Here is a 12601-nt window from a genome sequence, read left to right on the forward strand (position 1 = left end):
AAAAAAGTTAGACATGTCTGGAATAGGTTGATAAGACATCTTCTGATTTAGTGGAACTAGTCTGACTGAGCAGGGTTTTCATGTTAAGTGAAATTATTGTATTTTCTTCAATGCAGACCTTGTAGCTCCCAACTTCTTTAAAGACTTAAGGTTGAGGAGAGATGAAGTTCCAGAGGTCTCTGACTAACTAGACACACATCTGGAAACACAGCTGCACTCAAGGGAGGCTGCTGAAGCAGCTAACCTGCAGTAAGCCATTCTTGCCACTATGTTTGGGGCAGTAAGAGGAGATGATGGGTAGGGTGGAGCATAAATATCTGTACGTTGCTTGATTCTCTACTTTGTAAAAGCCTGGTAGTAGCCAGGAAGAAACTTGTCTACAGAAACAAAAGGCCAAAGCAAAGGTTGGACCAGGTTATTTTTGTTCCTTGGACCACACCTTGTCTGTGATGACAGTACTGGAGAGAGAATGTGTTTCAGTTCATTAGAAGCTCAGTGAAGCTACATGGATAACACTGAAGTATTTTATAAGATTCAGTGTAAAACTGCATAGTTGAAGGAAGCTCATGTCTTATTAGCTGTGGCTAAGGTCAGTTATCCACACAATGAGGGGGAAACTCTTTCATAAACAAGTAGATAAATATGGTGCAGCTGGTGCTTAGCCTTGCTTCAGGCTGTAATATTACCAAAAATCCTCTCGAACAATTCCAGCTTTTACAGAGTCCTTATGGAGCATCAGCAGCTTAGAGTGGTCAGACATAAAATTACAAGGTTTTGTCATGAAAAAGGACAAATTCAGGGTGATCTTGTGACTTTGCATATAGGTGGTCTATCTCTACAATATATTAAAGAAAGAATATAGAATCATTAGAACTCTCCTAGAGGAAAATATGTTGTAAAATGTTAGAACTGGAAAAAAATTAAACTTACCTAATCTGAACACCAAAATGTTTTAATTGTAGTAAAAAAACAAACAAAAACAACCAACCAAGACAAAACCCACAGCAAATTTGCTCTAACTATATTCACCCACATTTGTGTGAATCAAAGGACAGTAGATTGGGTGTTGTCCCACAGATGGGTCTGTTTTACTACTGGAGTGATGAGGTGTTCGGTGTAGGAGGCAAACAGTGATGTTCAGAACAGAGATGAGATTTTTCGTGGTACTTCTGCTTAAATAGGTCAACCAACCAAACTCCATGGTGCTGGGAGGAGGCCAAAGCTGGGCACTTCAGCAGCAGTTATCAAGCACAGATGCCACTACCACTCAGTGGCATCCTTTTGGCCTTTCTACCTCTGAACAGGGATGGATAAAGTAGAGGATATATAACGGTTTGTGTGCTGTCCAATAGTTTATGTCCATGTGCAAGTTTCTTGTCATTTTACAGTGGAAGAATCATCTGTTTAAAACTTAGTGAGAACTGCAGTAGCCAAATCCTGTTTATGCTCTTTTTTTTTTCCCCTCCAAAGAAGAGTTTTCATCAGGACTGTGCTTATTTAGTTCCAATTTAAAGATATTTATTCTACCTCCCTGTTAACTTGGATTTAAAAAAAAGCCATGTATATAACCATACATCCCAATTTTTTGCATGAAAAATGTGAGCTAAATCACCAATTTCTTCGTTCTTGCTTTACCAGTGTAAGGCAAGTATAGGCTTTTAGCATTTATTGAGGTAATATACATGATTTACTACAGTTTATACTGAATCTTTCTTGCCTATTATTTTTCAGTAGACTGCTTTTTCTTTAAAAGAAATATTTTTAGGATATTGTTGATTTTTCTTTCTGCTTTTCCCATCAGTTGTAGTCTGTTTAACACTTTCATCACCTTACAGAGCACAGTTTTGAGGGAAAGCAAAGTAGCTGCTAGTGACCCCATGACAACTCTCTGGTAAACCTGATTACTAACCTAGAGTGTTGTTTAATCTAAAGGCCAAATAAAACCCTGCAGGAGAGAAACATTGTTTTGTTCTAAATGCCTATTAGGAAGGGAGCTGCTGTGTTATAAGAAGGAGAATAATAAGCTTCCCTTGCTTGTCAGGGTTCAGATCTAGGCATTCAGTGCATAGTTGCCTAGACTTCCTATTTCAAAGAAAGAGCTAAGTTTTGGAATTGATGTCAAAGTCAACTGAAACAATCATCAGTAATAGCGGCTTTGTGTTTTGGGGAGGATCAGATTCTGCTTTGAGCTATACTGATATAGTTCTAAAGAGAGTATATGGACTTCATTAGGGTTTTTCTCTCCTGCACCCTACAGCTGTGACATGTAATCCAGAGTTACTGTGTCCTCTGTCTTCTGCTATCTGCTTTTAGCAGTTTTTAACAAGTCAAGAAAAGAAAGAATAAGAAGTGACTACTTCGACTACTAGTATCAATAATAATTTGTGCATTGTATGAGAAATGTCATTTTCTCATCTTCCTACAACTGATGCTTTCAGGGAATAAGTGAGAAAGGAATCTGGTGCCAGCAAATAAATTATTGAGCCTTTTTCTGGATGCTTTTTTGCCCTATCACACCATTATCCTTTAAGGATACAATCAACATGCCTTAGGTCGCAGATGATCATAGAAGCTGTAGAAATAAAATTGCCTGCACTCTTGCAACAACATAGAGGCATAGGTAGAAAGAATGATTTGCTTTACTTCACCTTTACTGTTAAAGCACTATTTTTAGTTGAATTTTGATTCATCAGGGGTGATGTTCGGATTTTACTTCTGCAGCTCCAGCAGTGAAGCAACAGTTTTAGTTTAAAAGATATGCCTATATATTTGAACACCCCCTCAAAAACTATTAAAACTATGCAAAATGGATTGACTGATACCAGCCAAGTCTAGAGAGACTGAATCACACAGTAGGCAAATGAAAAAAAAGTATTTATTGTTATTAAAAAATATGTCTCTGTCAACCTGTACTGTGGTTTTTAGAACCAGAGTAGGAAGTGATCTGTGCTTTAGAAAATTTGTGAGCAAGCACTGTGGTCATATGAGGCACTGTGTCAGTTACTGCAGTTCTCATTAGTAACAATTAGCTTAGTGAGTTCCATGCATATGATGTACATCCGTGTCTGTCTAAGCAACACATAGTTATATGCAGGTTACAGATCTTGTTATCTATTTATGTGTGTGTGTATATAAGCATGCAGACAACTACATAAATATGTGGATACAAGTCCATTTTGCCAATTATTTGTATGTATTTCTACTTATGCAAATACGTACACGTAGTTGCACATGTATGTATGGGAACTCACATATGCGTCAGTCTATGGCCATGTATGTGCATGTGCACAGTAATACCCTACGGAATTTTCATATTAATATTAGGCACAAAGCTTCACACTCCCTTAAAAGTATTGTCTGTCTTATACATCATTCTAATTTCAGACATGATAATCTATAATTTAGAGGATTAATATAGTCATCAAAAATTATTGAGAATCCCTGGATAAAATCAATAGTAGATGAGAATGCTTACAATTCTTCCAGGCCGTTGCTAGCAGTTTGACTTGTGAAGTGTGTGGGTCAGTTTTAGCATAGCAATAGACCTGTAACCATCCCCATTTTCTACCTTGCACTTGCAGGATTTTTAGTATTAAACAGCTAGAGAATTGGACATTGTATGTGTTTACTTATTAGCTAAAATATTATTAAGATTGCTTTTAGAGATTATAGAGATACTATCAATATGCTTTGTCAACTATTTTTTAATATTATTATTTCCTGTTTTCTAAATTTTTTTAAAAGGCTTCAAGGGAAGAAGCTCAAGTAAACTACCTTCCTGGCAATATCTGTAGTAACCCATGAAGGGCTGGTGTCCCCTAATTTATGTAATAGTCTGGAACGTAATTCCTTTTCTCATTTATTCTGCTGCAAATACCGTAATCTTTAATGTGATATTATATTGTGAAAACTGAAAATTAACCTAATCAAAATAGCTTTCAGTTAGATTCTTCATGTTTGCTGGAAAACATTTTTTTTTTTTTAATAACTTTTATTTGTAAATGTTTCTTAAAAGACTAGGCAAGTATTAATTCTATTTTCTCGTATTAATCCTGCTTTTCTGATCAGACCTCTTTAGTTAAAAGGAGTATTTATCACTTTTCTGTCAAATAAAAGCCAATGAAGTACATACATTTCACAGCTTGAACATATATGAAACGTTTTCTTACATCCCTGAAGTTAGTGGACAGGCGATTAACCCTAAAAGTAACTTCTTTTTGTTTATATTCAGTGACTTTTTTTCTGAAATATATTTGTTTGTATATTTTTTGAAAGCACATGGCCCTTAAATAGCTCCTATGAATCCATAATCAATCAGAGATATATAGATGAAAATTTAGAGACAAGTAATCCTTCGTTATGCAATAATTTTATATTAGTGTTTACAAGAACATTTGCATGTTGAAAATCATATATTAAAAGTTGTTATAGCATGTGATATCATACGTAATCTGTTGAGGAGTATAAGACAACAACACAGAAATATAGAATGAAGAACCTAAACATAGACATTTCATTCTCAGGTAGTTTTATCCGTATAGAAGAACATCTTTGAGCATGGATAACTGAGTGAGAATTAAGTTGGCCATTGATTACACCATTTAGCTTACTATAGAAACTGATTTGCGACAAAGTAACAAATGCTGTAACAAATTTCACTGTAACCAGATAACTAATTAAACTGAAAATTTTACTTCATGGTATATATGTTTGCTTAATACTGTCTCATACACAGAGACTAAGAGTTAAACCATATGTTATTATGGAACCCTGAGACAGAGCTCCCCTTTTTCTTCTGATCTGTATATTCATGTTCCTTCTTATTCTTTTCTTGCTGCTCCAAAATTTAATAAACCAAAATGTATTTTTTCTCTCTGTAGTTATTGCTATTCAAAAATCCTTATCTTAATTTGTTGCTAAAAAAAAATCCTCACCCTAATGCATCAATATTTTTAATAACATTAACACAGATGACTTTATTTTAACTATAAAATAGTTTAAATTTTTTTTTGCATGCAATTTAAGAAAGCACTGGCTCTTATTTTATGAGGTTACAGGGTTTTTGTGGAATTGCTGGGATTCATGTGATTGGTAAAGACTTGCTGTTAACCCGAGAGTATCAATATAGAACTACTGAACACTTGTACATCTGTGTTCAGTGGTGGCCTGAGAACTGTGTGACTAGCATCAAGTGTACTAGATGATTGTAGGCTCACTGTTAATGTTTTGCCAGCTTTACCATTTTAGCTTACAGATAACCTTTTTTTTCCTTGTATTTAGTACTATTTAATACCAGTGACATAGCTGAAGGCCCAGGTCTTTGTCTCTAGTCTGTGGAGTGGTGTTACCTTTCATGAAACCTCCTTGAGACAATCAAGCTCCATACAGGCATCTGCACTTTGCTTATAAATTACAGACATCAGATTACAAGGTCAGGCATGTAATTTTCATAATTTGGAAACAATACTGGATCAAGATTTTCAATACATTGGTTTGTTGCCATATACTTTTTATAGCGGCAGTTTTTCTCTCTGCTTGGCAACAAATATGGTTATGCAACATTTGTTATCCCATTGTTCTAATTTATAGGTTGATAACTATTCTGTGAACTATGAAGTGTGGACCTGCCCCTGCTGCATTCCCTGAACTAAAGAGAAAAAGAAAAACAAGAAAGAAAGGAAAAAAGAAACCCCTCCCCACTAACCATTAAATTGTAGGGTGATCTAGAGATAAAAGCAGAATCTCTTTTTTGCTTTTCAAATATTTGCCTGGCCTTCAGAAGGTATTTGCCTTTTGTGTTTACATTGGATTTATTTTTTTGGCCTACATGCAGAAACAGAATGATACATTTAAAGAATAATGGACAATAGTGAGGAAAATGCTTTCAGCTTTCAATTCTAGCCTGTATTTTCTACTTAGGTTTATGTTTTTAATCTTGTCTACTTTTATTTAAATAGAAAATGCTGAGTATTTTAAAGAGTTGTAAATGTGAAACTATCAGATGAAGTATAGTACAAGAAGATTATCTACAGGTTGGCAGGCAGTAATGAGAGTTGGCAAAGTGCCATTTTCCTCTATGAACCTTTGGGACCTCAAGTTATTCCTGTGTGTGGCAGAACAATGTCAGGCTTCAAAAGCCAGTATTTTCTCATTTGCAGAATTGCTTTTTGCTGTGTCTGAGAGAGGCAGGTGAGGTTTGCCTCTAAAAAGTTGTGTAAATCTCCACCAAGGCAAAAGGAAAAATGCTTTGGCTGAAAGTGGAGATGAAGTCTGTGTCATATCATCTTCAATTCTTTCCTTCTGGATAGCATTAGGTCTTCCTTGGAACCTGCGTTGTCCCTTGTGAGTTTACTGTCATTGAAAGAACAGGTTTTTAGCAAGTTAATATAAAATATAATTTGATTTAAAAGCTCGTGTTCAAGGGAAGCACCACTTTATGACAGTAGCCCGTCCCAAGCTTATCTTCTTTGTTGCTCAAGTCAGTCCCTTTGTTGTGTTACGTATTACTGCATCATCAAAAGCTTGTGATTTTGTTAGAGTGGAGTCATGAGATGGAGGCATTTCCCAAATATTCTTACTGCAATATTTAATGTTTTTGATGTTACTAACTTAACCCAATGATTTATTTGAAGTGTCTTGATTAACATGCTTTAAAATCATGGCCATTTATAATACATAAAAGTATATTTCACCACATGTGTGTCATAAAGGTCTTAGTATGGTACAGTTTGTGAAAATTACAGTCAGTTAATAATGTGTCAGCTCCCCACTGTGTGCTTTGTAGGATACTGAATGGGTGTTACAAGATTTATTTGCTGGATTTTGCAGGTTTTCTGTAGCGTGTCAGATGCCTTGCTGATTGCTTGGTGAAGCCTAGAGCATGAGCTCCCTCCTGCAATGTTTACTTTAAGTCAATCTACATTTGCTTAAAAGTATGACAGTCCTAAAATCAGATCACTTCCTCGTAACTTCATAAAAACCTGGATAGTCTTTAGTGAGACTATTGTGTGTAATATAAATGTAGACTTGTGTGACAATCATAATTTACATCATAGTTCTTAGCATTACAGGGAATGGATTGTTAATAAAATGTATATTGTAATATTGCTAGAGTGATGATTATAATACTGCAAAAAATTTATATACTACTCTGGGATTTTGGAGGGGGATAGGGAGTTACTTAATTCATGTTTTTTGACACTGTCTGTAATATAATTATAAGGATTCTCTGTCTTTCTGATGCTTTCATTCTTCTGTATTTTTTTGACCTCCTCATATCTTCTAATTCTTTAATAGAGAGAACTAATAGGCTGTGTTGATACAGTGTTATTTTCTATCTACATACTTAGAAAGTGGGAATGCTCAGTTAAATTTTAAGTTCTTTTTATTAGTTATCTTTCTGGTGTTTTTTTTTTCTTTTTTCTTACTGTCTTTTAGGATTGGAGTGGAGCATTTCTGTTTAAATGTTTGCACCTACATCCCGCAGTGCAGGTGGACTTGAAGTTCAGTTAGAAGGTGCAGAAATATTTGTTTTCAAAAAGTGTAAAATCCTGAAGACAATTGATGACTGGAGATTAAAACTGTAGGAGCATCAAGATGACAAGTGATTTGAGTAATGCATAGGTGGTTTCTGTGGTGTTCCATTAAACTTCCACATAGGATGTTATATCAAGATAATGTGATTTAAACTGGGTGGGTAAATTTCTGTGTGACTTTAAGAGCATCTAGCACCAACTTGTATAGCAATCGGATTTAATAGGCAAAGAAATCAAAGGGAGTTTAGGAAAAGAGAAATTTTGTGAGTTGATTTAAGATTTGAGGCTCTTGTCTGATGCTAATAAAGATTTCTGATGTCATTCTTTTTGTAGCTATAATGTACATTACTAAAATAATTTGTATAATCTTTGCCTGCATGTACTATCTTGAATGAGGTATATGTTTATAATTTCTGGCTTTCAGATTTAAATCTGTGAACACAGCAAGAGCTCAATGAGTTCTAGTAATAATAGTCCTATAATGCAGAGATTCTGAGAACTTCCTTGCAAATGGAAGGAGTCATTCATCTCACAAAAGTGGCAGAGAAAGAAACTTGCCAGAGTTGCAAAGAATCATTTCTGCAAAGGTCATGTAGAGTAGATTAGACCACAATCAAAGTATTTTTGGGACAGTTTAAGATTTTGAGAGAGGTAGTTAAGAAGGAGCTTTGAGACTGGATGTTTTTTGAACTTTGTTTTCTCTTAATTTACAACTTCTCCAAACTTTCTTCTTAATTTAAAATTTATCTTTCTTTCCTATCTTATAAACACCTATGTTTTGTGTTGGTTTATTTGAAAATATTAGAGCATTGTGGGCAGACATTATGGAGCTATTATATAGAGTGTTTCTTGCCTGCAGAATGAAATGGTAATTTTCTTTCTACCTTGTATTTTCCCCTGTTTTATGTATACTTGTTTGTAGATGTATTTCATTGTGGAAAGTGAATCACCAGTTTTCACAAACAGGCTGAATTGGCAAACTGTTGGGGCACCTTCAGGGAGCCCTGTGGTTCTGCAGGGAGTGATATAACCTGATGACATATTTGTATCCTTCTAGCTCAAAATTTGGAATGCTTGAAATACTAAATTTACATCTGGTCATTTTTATAAGATTTCTGGCAAATATCGAGAAGGTGTTCCCAAAATCTTCTCATAATATACTACCATGCAGAAATAATTTCTCTGCAACCTTTCAGTTGATTTCAGATGACAGCTTTCTGGTAGGGGCTGGGCAGTCATTGGGTCCATCAGGCACGTTCATCTGTCTTTCACTGGTCTAAGCTTAACCTGGTCTCTGCGCTTGTTTCGAAGTGCCTTTGTCCCTCCTTTCTTCCCCATGCTCCAAAACCCAGTGCCTGGTATAGTCACCTGGGAGGGCCCTGGCATTTGCTGACCCTGTTAATAGCGATTCAGAAGAAGGATGGATGGGGAGCACTCCACAGGCTCAGCTCCCCTTTAGAAAGGCTGGTTGGTGCCCAGGCTGTCAGAGCTGGCGGTGACTGCAGCGTGTCTGCTGCAGGAACCTGGGGGGAAGTGTGGGGCCACTCCCATTGGTGATCCAGGACGTCTGCCTGGTGAAGCTGCTCCTTGAAGCTGCTTGAGTGAAATCCTAATTCTGCTGAAGTCACTGGGTACTTAGACATTAATTTTATGTCAGCAAGGATTTCACCAGTATTTTTATTTTGCAGCTGTAGAGGGAGGGAGCCCTGAACCAAGACGAATGTGACTTCACATTGTGAAATACATTCTCTGCTAGTTTCATCCTTGCCTTCCTCCCATCTGAATAACTGTAAATGATGTTCTCTGTTAATAAGTGTGTACTTTGTCTAAATTGCATTTATTCTTCTTTTGACATATATATCATTTTACTATTAATCATCCCCTTCTGCTCTTTACTCTACAAAGACTCTGTTGTGCTGATGGAACATATTTAATATTTGGTATGTTGTATTTTATTTCTATTGTTGCTTTCTCATTTCTTTATGGAAAATCTTTCTTTATTGACTCCTAAATCATGGGTTAAGCCCCTACTGAAAACATGTTCTGTATGTACTTGTGAGAGAAAAAAAGTTCCTTTGAGGTTATAGGCTAGGCTTACACAAATACTTCATTATATGATAAAAATTGAGAGGTCTCCTACATGTTATCTAAAGCTAGAAATATACCCGTTTACTCAGCAGCACATCATAAAAGAGATGCATACTATGTTCATGTCTGTCAGTGCCTTAAGTCATCACTCTACAGCCTTTTTTAAATTCTCTTTTTATTGAAACCAAGAAACAAAACAAAGACAAAAAAAAGCAAAACCAACATCAATTACATGTCAACATGACATCAAACAGCATAATATATCAGAAAAATAAATGTTCTGGTGACTCAATGATTTCTGTCCATATGGCATTTATAGAGAAGTAAAGAAAAGGCAAATAGTTACACATCTGTATCAGGAAAAATGTCCAGTATAAAATTGGCCGTTGTGACAGCACTAGAAAGCTTTCAGCTGAGAATACCTGAAAAAAAATAACACACAGAAGGGGAAGCAAGGTTCCAGCATTCTGGCTCTTATATATGTTTAGAGTTTTGAGCAATGAGCATTGTGCAGATATAAATGTTTTTATAAAAAGATTACTTTAAGGTTGGAGATATTCTACTTGCTGATAATAGGTCCAGGTTTATAGATGGACATGTAGTACAACTGCATGCAGAGTGACACAGGAGTGCAATTAGAAAAAAATAAATCTTCAAAAATAAATGTGACTATCTAGTGAAACTATTAAAATGAATATTGACTCCAAGCCTATTTGTTTATTTGCTGAAAGGCATATGAAAAAGCCTCTTTGTATAAGTGCTAAACACAGGAAAACCACTGAGAATCAGTTAAGCCTCTAAAATAATAAGCTGGGAATTCCATTCATTATTATAGCAAAGGGCATCATAACTTTATGGTAAGTAGGGAAGGCTGGGAGAGAGGTGAGAGCGTGGGGGTGGGAACTAGAGAAAGAAAACCCAGAAAGATCCAGAATCAAACACGGCCTCTGTTATTTGAATTTGTTGTTCATTTTCAGTGGAGTGATAACTGGAACAGCTCACCCTGAACTGCCTGGCTCGACACTCCCCGTTCTAAGGAACTTGGATGTGTTTCACAGCTTACAGCTGGACAACAGGGTACAGGGGAAAAAAAAGTCACAAGGATGGGCCACATTCTCTTTGCACAGTTAGGACTTGAATCTTATATATAATAAGATATATGGACAAAGAAAAAAGACATGAACACATAGACATATATATATCTACAAACAGATGGTCATGTGTGTATAAATCCAGCTTCACATGGGATTTCTCCTCATTTTGCCATTAGGCTCAGTTCAGAGATCCATCTTCTGTCTTTCTAAAGACACAAGAAGTTATCTTCTGGATTTTTTTTTCCGTTTTCTTACCCCAGCTGCCTATTTATTCAGTGATGTCTGAGACCTCTTTTTCTTAATCTTATTACAACTACAGCTATAGGCTTTGAAGGAGATGAGAAGTGACCCATTGAATTTGGGAAATGGTGTTCCCTGTGAAAGCAGGGAATAGGTAATGAACTCCTTATCTTATCTTTTAGATCAGTAATAACTTCAGTGAGACCACTTGGTCAACACTGTACATCTCACTACACAGCCACGTCTCATCAAAGCAGTGACAAAATGCATTTTACCCAGTATTTGCAACTGGCTATTATGGATGGCAGAGCCGAGTATAGTGCAGAGCCCATGGGGAGAAGCAGCTCCTGAGGGTAAAACAGCAGTACATGGAAACCTCAAAGGAAATTCAAGAAGGGATGGTGTGAGTGTGCGCGTGTATGCATTTAAGTCTGAAGGCAGAAAACTATGAGGGCTATGTGGAACATTTCCTGGAGCTTACCACTAATAAATATGGCAGGATTGTCAGCCTTGCAGTGTCCATACCTTCTTTCTGGGCCCCTGCCAGTGTCCCCGTGCCCATCAGGCAGTGCATCCTGACCAAAGGGCGGGAGCTCCTCACTGCATCCTCCTGCGGGTATTTTGGCCCTCCCCTGCCCCACGTTCTCTCCAGCTGAGGAAGGACTTTTCAGTATTCCTGTACATTGCCCCCCCTCAGGTTTGGTTGTCATAATGCTGGAGGAACTCCCTTTCTGCTGTTCCATTTTGTGCTTGTTGCTTCAGGTTGTGAAAGGCAGGGAGTATAAACTAACTTAATAATTTGATTTATTCGTACATTTGTTTATTTTGGGTGAACTAACAGTAAACCACCAACTGTTATATCCCACAATTTATTAAAATGGTGTATATATAGCATAACTGCAAATAACAACCCATTTCTTTGTTTCCCTACTCTATCATGATTTTATTGTAAAATATTTTTTATTTTACAAAATTCGGCTCATCCCGCACACAGAAAATCCCCTCTGCCACCAAAACACTTGGCATATTATAGGCTACATTTTAAAACCTTTATAGTCAGCTGGCATCTCTTAATTTGCTTCATCTAGACATACATCAGTCTCTGTCTTTAGCATGATTGAAATGCAACCTCTTCTGGAGCAGGTTGGCAGCAGTGATGCTACAGACATCGTTCCAGTGGAATGTGTAGCAGCAGCACCACTACCTGTAAGGACCTACATGACCTGGAGGACAGTCAGAACTTTAACACTTCCTTCCAAGCTATTCCAAAATTTCTTCAGTGTGAATGTGTCTCTCTTGGAAGCATAAAAGATTTAGTTCTCTTGCTCCAGGCAGGACTTTTAAACCTAATACTTATATAAGTAAACTGTCCCCTTTAGTTTTCACAATAACTTATAATGCCACAGTGGTAAGCTTATTGGTTATATTCTGGGTCTGTGAACCAGGCAGTTGCTAAAGATGGGCTGGCAGGCTAATATGGACTGAGGTAACACTAGCAGCAAGAGGGATTTTGGTTTTGACTGCTGCCGTAAGGGAAATTCCTGAAAATGTTTCTTTTATATATTTACTGCAAGTAGTCCGTTTTTTACATGTTCCGTTATCAGTGTGATATTTTTGCATTTCACTGTGTTTCATTTTTTTTGT

General features: G+C 36.6%; 1 protein-coding gene across 17 annotated transcripts in view; it reads left to right on the forward strand.

Annotated features, from left to right (window-relative positions):
* SOX6 (SRY-box 6) overlaps positions 1 to 12601 on the forward strand; it is a 375776-nt gene that overhangs the window by 114950 nt on the left and 248225 nt on the right. The window contains exon 1 of one of the 17 annotated variants that reach the window (XM_017809736.1): positions 11696 to 11719. The exons of 14 other annotated variants lie outside the window; for them this stretch is intronic. The gene's annotated coding sequence lies outside the window, so the exon portion shown is untranslated. Of the gene's footprint in view, positions 1 to 11695; positions 11720 to 12126; positions 12164 to 12601 lie in introns of those variants that run through there. 2 more of the 17 variants (XM_017809803.1, XM_017809810.1) reach the window with 2 other exon arrangements.

This window comes from Lepidothrix coronata, unplaced genomic scaffold (assembly GCF_001604755.1).
Source record: "Lepidothrix coronata isolate B3197 unplaced genomic scaffold, Lepidothrix_coronata-1.0 Scaffold1, whole genome shotgun sequence".
NCBI classification, from domain to species: Eukaryota; Metazoa; Chordata; class Aves; order Passeriformes; family Pipridae; genus Lepidothrix; species Lepidothrix coronata.